Source organism: Astyanax mexicanus, chromosome 13 (assembly GCF_023375975.1).
Source record: "Astyanax mexicanus isolate ESR-SI-001 chromosome 13, AstMex3_surface, whole genome shotgun sequence".
Taxonomy (NCBI): Eukaryota; Metazoa; Chordata; class Actinopteri; order Characiformes; family Acestrorhamphidae; genus Astyanax; species Astyanax mexicanus.
Genome location: NC_064420.1, coordinates 15,707,171 through 15,716,560, shown reverse-complemented (window position 1 = coordinate 15,716,560; position 9,390 = coordinate 15,707,171).

Here is a 9,390-nt window from a genome sequence, read left to right as displayed (position 1 = left end):
TCTAGGTCCTGAGTTTTGGCCTAAACACATAAAAAGAATCACACCCACACAAATAGGAACCATTTCAGCATTTCAGGCTAACAGATAAGCCAGAGAAACAGCTGTGTTACAGACGTGTGCACGTGCAAACATTCTGTCCCACAGAGAGAAACATCTACCGCTAATGTTACAGTCCTACCGCAACAGCACACACCTACACACTGCCTAGCAATAGCTTTTGACATTTTAAAAATATATTAAAAGGAGCTTATGAAAACATTAATATTTAGCCCTCATCAACACACACAATTAAGAAACGGCTGCCAATCATGGACAGCATACTTTCAGCCAGAAGCACAAAGTGCTAATCTATGTCTGCACATACAGTCACACACACATTCACACACATAAGGACAATATAGAGTATCCAAAAGAGGAAAACAGAATACCCAGAGTAAACCCACAAGGACATAATGAGGATATGGAAACTCTACCCAGATAGGGACTTGAATCCAAGACCCCAGCTGTGAAAGGAGAACATTAACAGTAATTTTTAAGCCACCATGATGCCCATGGCCAGAGGTGTAAAAAGTACTGAAAAATTGTAATTAAGTAAAAGTACCTTTATTTTGCTAAAATTCCCATCTAAAATACCCATCTAAAAATCTACTCGAGTAAAAGTAAAAAAGTACTCAATTTAAAATGTACTTTGAGTAAAAGTTACATAGTTACTTTTATTTATTTGATGTACAAAAAGTACAAATCATAAATTGAACTGTCTTTAATGAATTATTAGTCCACATAATAATTTGACCTTTCAGGCATTATTTGTTCAGACCAGCCCATAAAACATTTTGAAGAACAAGTGGCATAGGTTTCTATGATCCATTTTTTTTCTTTACTGTTAAAAGTTAAAAAGTAAACCGTATTTTTATAATTTTACAATTCATTATTAACAAATGAATAACAACTTGCCATTGTTATGCTCTAGCTGCTATTTACATGTTTTTTTTTTAACATCCAAGCAGATGGTTTATTGTTCCCAGTAAAAACTTAAGGAATTATCATGACAAACATGAAATCATACAAAAGAATGTTTGTCGGCGCATGTGCAGTGCCGTAAAGAAGCACATATCGATGGGTAGCATAACTCGACAGAACACCGGTTCCCCCGAGCCGTGCACATAGACCCCAGGCCACACAGCTGATTTACACAGCGTCTCTCCCGCTAACCGTAATAAACACTGCTGGAAAAAGTTCAGCTTTTAGAACTCCAGTGAACCACAGTGAGAGAAATTGCGAAAATGTGAAACAGTGGCGAACCTCCCTAGGAGTTGCCCGGCCGACCAAGAGCACAGCTACAACTGTGACAAGGTTACAAAAAAAACCCACAAAATCATCTAAACAACTGCAGGCCTCTCTTGCCTCAGTTAAGGTCAGTGTTCACGAGTCCACCATAAGAAAGAAACTGGGCAAAAATGACCTGCATGGCAGAGTGCCAAGACAAAAACGACTACTGTGCAAAAAGAACATTAAAGCTCATCTCAATTTTGCCAGAAAACATATTGTTAATCCCAGACCTTTGGAAAAATTCTCTGTGGACTGATGAGACAAAAGTTTAACTTTTTGGAAGGTGTGTGTCCTGTAACATCCGGCATAAAAAAACACTGCATTTCAGAAAAAGAACATCATGCCTACAGTAAAACATGGTGGTGGTAGTTTGATGTCTGCGACTGTTTTGCTGCTTCAGGACCTGGAAGACTTGCTGTGATAAATGAAACCATGAATTCCACTGTCTACCAAAAAGTCCTAAAGGAGAATGTTCGTCCATCTGTTTGTGACCTTAAGCTTTAATAAAGTTGGGTTCTGCAACAGGACAATGATCCCAAACACACCAGCAAGTCCACCTCTGAATGGCTTAAGTAAGTGGAGTTATGTATTCATAACTAAGTTTTTGGGAGTTAAATCGTCACTTCCTCTCTACATGCTCGTTGAACAACCTCGCAGCTGAACGACCCCGCGATTGAACAGCCTCGCCTGCTGCGTTAACTCCCGCTCCTTACCTGCTGCACGATGGTACTCCACCTCTATGTCTCCTGCGGCTGGCCTCGCACGACCAGCTGTTCTCGTCCTCACCTACTCCTCCACCGCCACTGCTCCTCAGCCCGGTCTGGCCGCTACCAAAAGGTTCCCTCCGGACTTCTTTCTCTCTTCTTACTGCTGCCACTGCCGGCGCCCACGCCGTTACTGCTGCCGTTACTGCTGCCACAAAGAAGCACTATTTTAGGGCATGTACCCAGTGATATTGCAGTAGATGTACGTTATTAGATTTGGATTGCATAATTCATTGTACCATGGCAAAGTTATAGTAAATATAGCTCATTACAAACTGCTTTTGTATTTTATTTATGATAATAAGTGTAATTTTTAGTTTCCATTTACACTTTTGTGCAATGACAGTGCGTCCAGGTTGTTTAATGCACATAAACCCCCCCTAAACCAGATTAATTATACATAAAACAGGAGAAATAATTAAATTGTGTAGGTCGGCGCATGCGCAGTACGTTTGGGAAGCATGTATCGATGGGTAGGAAAATTCGACAGAACACCGGCAGTGGCAGCAGTAGGAGAATTCGACAGAACACCGGCGCCCACGCCGTTACTGCTGCCGTTACTGCTGCCGCTCCCGGCGCCCACGCCTCTCCCGCGGCCCTGTTTTCTCTTCTAACCTGCGTTCTTCCGCCGGGCCCGCTGGCGGGCCATGGCTCCGCCTCCCTGCAGTCTCGTAGGGCGGTGCTCGAGCGTGGCCACTCCTCCTCCTCCTCCTCTCTGGCTGCGTTCAGAAACTTTTGCTACTCCTCCTATCCTACTCCTCCTTTCCTACCCCGGAAGAAGGTGCAGGAATCGAGGAGAGGAGAGGAGGAGAAGGAATGGAGGGAAGGAGCTGTAATTGGGGAAATGGGACAGCTGATCCCTTTTAGATAGGATGTTGACTACCGTTGAACTGAGCCAATCACAACGCTCACTTTCAGCACGTTTCAGAACATTACTATCACACACAGCCAAAAATTCAGATATTCCAATAAAATCCTGTTTACTCCCAGCCGCATTTTTGGCCGCATCTCTGACCAGTGACTCTGGCAGCCCTGTCTGACCTCAGCCTTATGAGGGATTCAGTTTCCTCATCAGTCCCTAAGTTAAAATAAATAAGTAAATAAATGAATTAATTAAAATTATATATATATATATATATATATATATATATATATATATATATATATATATATATATATATTATAAATAATATATGTTTTTATATGTATAACATGATACACATAGGGTCATAAATATAGTTTTACTGAGCATACAGTTTATCTAAACTATAAATTATATTACTGCTTTACTGGCTGTTTAATTAGATAAGGAACCTAGTTAATTAATATGTTTATGACGTATATTTGGGCGTTGCCTTCCCCATTTTCGCGTGCTCTGTGGGCGTGGATGCAGTGATGTCATTGGAAAATCCTTAAAAGTCTTCCGGAGTAGGATACACTGATGTAACCTCCGTTGGAAGCCTACTACAGGTGGATTTTAAGCGGCTTCTTTCGTCTCCTACGGTATTCGGACACGCGGCAAGATGGCGTCACGAAATCAGTTTCCGGGTCACGGAGGAGAGGAGGAGGATCGGTAGGAAAATGGAGACACTTTTGGGGTTTCTGGACGCAGCCTCTCTCTCCTATTCCTCAGTCTGTGGCTGCGTCCAGAAACCCCAAAAGTGTCTCTTTTTTCCTACCGATCCTCCTCCTCTCCTCCGTGACCCGGAAACTGATTTCGTGACGCCATCTTGCCGCCTGTCCGAATACCGTAGGAGACGAAAGAAGCCGCTTAAAATCCGAGAAGGGTAATGCTGCAGGCCGGAGCACCAGTGGGCGTGACTAAAGGGCGGAGCATGTGTCAATCATTTTCGGCTGCAGCCAATCAGATACTACACTTTCGTTGTCAATCACTTTTTATTAAGCCAATCCTCAGACAGACCAAGCTGTCCATCATTTTTTACTGCAGCCAATCACCTTAACAGAGCTGTTAAAAGAAGGCGGAAACTGCGGTGCTACTGGTTAAACGTAGCGCGATTTAAACTTCTGAACAGCGGTGAAGCTGAATGTGTATAAGTATTTTACAAAATACTACATTAACAGTAAATAGCACATTTATGTGCTACTGTAGTTAGTCCTGCCTATATGCAGCTCTTAAACAGAAGTAACTGAATGAAAACGTTAGAAAAGCCCTGACTTTTTAAAGATTAAAATACTTGTTTTTCTGGAATGGCACTTTCGTGATTTTTTTCCTTTATTGCAGTAATTGCATTAAATCGTGTATACGTATGTGTGTGTGTGTGTGTGTGTGTGTGTAAAATATATACGTACACATACGTATACACGATTTAATGCAAGACAGACAGACAGACACTTTATTGATCCCCGAGGAGAAATTTTGGAATTACTGCAATAAAGGAAAAAAATCACGAAAGTGCCATTCCAGAAAAACGAGTATTTTAATCTTGATTTAAAAATATCTAAAGTCAGGGCTTTTCTAACGTTTTCATTCAGTTACTTCTGTTTAAGAGCGGCATATAGGCAGGACTAACTACAGTAGCACATACATGTGTTTAAACTGTTAATATAGTATTTTGTAAAATACTTATTCACATTCAGCTTCACCGCTGTTCAGAAGTTTAAATCGCGCTATGTTTAACCAGTAGCAACGCAGTTTCCGCCTTCTTTTAACAGATCTGTTAAGATGATTGGCTGCAGTAAAAAATGATGGACAGCTTGGTCTGTCTGATGATTGGCTTAATAAAAAGTGATTGACAACGAAAGTGTAGTATCTGATTGGCTGCAGTCGACAATGATTGACACATGCTCCGCCCTTTAACCACGCCCACTTGGGCTCCGGCCTGCAGCATTACATAGATGTAAAATCCACCTGTAGTAGGCTTCCAACGGAGGTTACATCAGTGTATCCTACTCCGGAAGACTTTTAAGGATTTTTAATGACATCACTGCATCCACGCCCACAGAGCACGCGAAAATGGGGAAGTGCAACGCCCAAATATACGTCATAAACATATTAATTAACTAGGTTCCTTATCTAATTAAACAGCCAGTAAAGCAGTAATATAATGTATAGTTTAGATAAACTGTATGCTCAGTAAAACTATATTTATGACCCTATGTGTATCATGTTATCCATATAAAAACATATATTATTTATAATATATATATATATATAATTTTAATTAATTCATTTATTTACTTATTTATTTTAACTTAGGGACTGATGAGGAAACTGAATCCCTCATAAGGCTGAGGTCAGACAGGGCTGCCAGAGTCACTGGTCAGAGATGCGGCCTTAAATGCGGCTGGGAGTAAACAGGATTTTATTGGAATATCTGAATTTTTAGCTGTGTGTGATAGTAATGTTCTGAAACGTGCTGAAAGTGAGCGTTGCGATTGGCTCAGTTCAACGGTAGTCAACATCCTATCTAAAAGGGATCAGCTGTCCCATTTCCCCAATTACAGCTCCTTCCCTCCATTCCTCCTCCTCCTCTCCTAGGAAAGGAGGAGTAGGAGAGGAGGAGTAGCAAAAGTTTCTGGACGCAGCCTGTCTGTCCTCCCTACTCCTCTTCTGTCTCCCATTGCCACCATCTTCCCACTCCATCTTCCCACTCCATCGCCCCCCGTCTTCCCACTCCATCTTCCCACTCCATCGCCCCCCCATCTTCCCACTCCATCGCCCCCCCCATCTTCCCACTCCATCGCCCCCCATCTTCCCACTCCATCTGCTTTTTGGGGCTTTTAAACTACATGTACACCATGTGCAACATTCCTCAAAGTCATTCAACGCCATCTTTCCACTTCAACTGCTTTCTGACTCCTAGGACCTCACCCTCTATGCTGTTATTCCAGTACACTCCCATACTTGAATAGGCTGGCAGCACCTTCAAACACCTTAATGAATTAATTCCTTTCTTTCCTTTGACCTCCACACTGCCTTCCTCATGCATCGGCTTATCCACTGGCTTTCTCAAAGACTAGTTGGCACTTCCAACACTCAGACGCTGGAGTTCCCAAGCCTGTCACAGTCAGACCTCTTCTTAAATCCTTGCAGCGGTCGAAAGTTCTGATTTAACTTTTGGGGCTTCGGCTTCACGCTTTACAGCGAAGCTGCCCCGAACTCCACCCCAATACTCTGAGTTCGCTCCCCCTCTTTTCTTCTTTTCTTTCCAGTCAAGGGCGTGGGTCAATACTAGCAAAGTGTTGTTATGTATCCATAACTAAGTTTTGGGAGTTGATCCCAAAACTGAGGAGCCCTCACTCCTCCCCCTTCCTTCCCTATTTAAACCGTCACTTCCTCTCTACCTGCTCGTTGAAGAACCTCGCACCCACCTCCTCCCCATCTTCCTCCTTAATAATTTTATAATATTTTCTCATGTATCTCTTCATGAGAGGGGGGGCTTCGGCTTCACGCTTACAGCGAAGCTGCCCCGAACTCCACCCCATTACTCTGAGTTCGTGCCCCTTCTTTTCTTTTTTTCTTCCCATTCAAGGGCGTGGGTCAATACTAGCAAAAACAAAGTAAAGACATTGGAGTGGCCTTGTCTAAGTCAAACACTTTTTCACACAGGGCCATGTATGGTTTGGATTTTTTATCCTTTTATAATGTAAACCTTCATATAAAAACTACATTTTGTGTTTACTCATGTTGTCTTTGACTAATATTTAAAATTGTTTAATTAACTTAAGTCATTTAAGCAGAGGTGGAAAAAGTAATGAAAAATTGTCATTAAGTAAAAGTACCCATCTAAAAATCTACTCGAGTAAAAGTAAAAAAGTACTCAATTTAAAGTTTACTTTGAGTAAAAGTTACATAGTTACTTTTAATTATTTGATGTAAAAAAATAAAACAAATCATAAAATAAATTGTTTACAATGAACTATTATTCCACATATTAATTTGGACCTTTCAGGCAGTATTTGTTCAGACCACCCCATAAAACATTTTCAAGAACAAGTGGCATAGGTTTCTATGATTAATTTTTTTCCTTTACTGTTAAAAGGTTATGGTCATATATGTAACTTTTTTCTCTGCTATTTACATGTTTTTTTTAACATTCAAGCAGATTGTTTAATGATAAAAACACTTACCACCACATGCTTTCTCAGGTTTGATGTGGAAGTTTTGAAAGCTGACAGCCCTGTCTGGCGGGTCACATTTTGCATTGCATGAGGACATTATTGCCTCGTTATTCCACACGCGAGAATCCTTGCGCCTGTGCATGTGCAGCAATTTTTTCCCCAGCATTTTATTTTTACTCAGTAACGAGGAGTTTTCCAATGTAGCGAAGTAAATTACTTGTGTCAAATTTTACTTGAGTAAAAGTAAAAATTACCTATTTTAAAAACTACTTAAAAAATTTAAAATTAATCATAAAATCTACTTAATTACAGTAATGTGAGTAAATGTAATTCATTACTTTCCACCTCTGCATTTAAGAATCACAAACATGCAAAAAATAAGAAATCATAAAGGGACAAACACTTTTTCACACCACTACATATCAGCATTCATAAAGTACACTTCATGATGAGCAACTTGTGCTTCAAGGAAAACATTCTTTTATGGGTTTTATTGAGCTACTTTCGGTGAACTACGTGATGCTATTTTAACAACAACAACAACAACTTATCACACACATCAAAACTTTATCAACAAATACTGACTATATGTACACTAAACAGTACATATAACTGCAACAGAAAGCTTCAATGCACCCGTGATTTATTTTACTGCAGTTACGTACTCTTGAGGTTATTCAATACACTTGAATTGCTAAAAAAACTGGCAACTGCCTCAAAACCAAACTTGTATATGAACTGAATAAGTCATTTTATTTTCTCAGAAGCGCCGTGTGTGTGGAAGGTCTGCCCTCTGCTGGAATAAATCAGTTAATGCAGCTCTCTGAATCCAGTATAATGGATTACCAAAAAAGGTCATACACTAATATTTGGATTACTGATATTTTGGTCCCAAATGCAATGAAATAGAGTTCATTTTTCTTCTAAGCATTTATTGTAGTGAGTGTATAGAATCTTAGGTGACCATCAGGTGTAGGTTCTCAATATCTATTTATGTTTTGTTAGCTTAATTTTTATATTAGTTGATTGTTTTTGTGCTTTTACACATTTTGCTTTTTCATAATCAGCTTTATGTATATTCTCATGCTTACAGCTTGTCAGGGGTAGACTCTTCGTTATATAACATTAGCTGAGAAAAAAAATCTGATTTTTGATATTTGATAAAAGATCAGATTTTTCTTTTTAGGATTATGAGTTATGTTTAAGAAACATCAAAGTATTTTTCTTTATGTAAGACCAACAGCCAATCAAAAGGCCAATCAAAATAATTTTAGTGTGGTACCCATATCCTATTAAATCTCCAGGTATTTATCCACCCCACAGACCCTCCTGTCTGACAGGCTGTCTTATCATGTGTGTGAACGGCTCTGCATGCAAAGTCAAAGTGTCTGACCGCATGCTAACGCTTCAGCTAACCCTGAAGCCATATCATTTGCCATTCAATGTCCAAGGTCACCAGGGTCAAACAAGCCACCTACCACAGTGCCAGGGAGACTCAAAGAATGCTGCTGAACAGAACACAGTAGCCCAGCTCCATCTGTACCAGTCTGAGACTGGCACCATTGTTAATGTGGGGTGTGGGGGATGAGAAACGTGCAGACATTCTGTTTCTCACGTTTCACTGTGATTTAACCTGACAAAATAGGCCTTAAACAGTAAATTGACCTTTTCAACACATTTAGGTTATGTCCATATAAAACTCCCAGCTATTACAGAATTTTATTTATGTGAATTTATGTTTCATTGTTAATTAAGCTCTTTCAGTGAGTAACTATATATTGACAATTGATTATTTTTCTTACTTATAATCTTTACAATTTTAGGTTGTTTTAATTACGAATTTACATAAATGAAGAAATATGTCTAAATAACGCACATTTTCATTATTTTAAAAAGCCACTAAACTTAAAAACATATTTTTTCTATAAAAAATTTAAATGTGTTCTTTTAAAGTAATCAAACATACAAGTCCTGCTTAAAATTTGTGTACACATTTCCTAACCCTTAAAAAAACGCTTTTATTGTTTTTTTTATTGTTTATTTTCATTTATGAAATACTATCAAAATGTAGAGTGCAATTACATCCAATAAACCTACCAGACCACTTTGGTTTTAGAATAAATATAACAGATGTTACTGGTATGGTCAAGCCAAGACCCTGATACCATTCATTTTAATATTTCATCCCCTCCCAGCCCAGGAATACTACTTATTT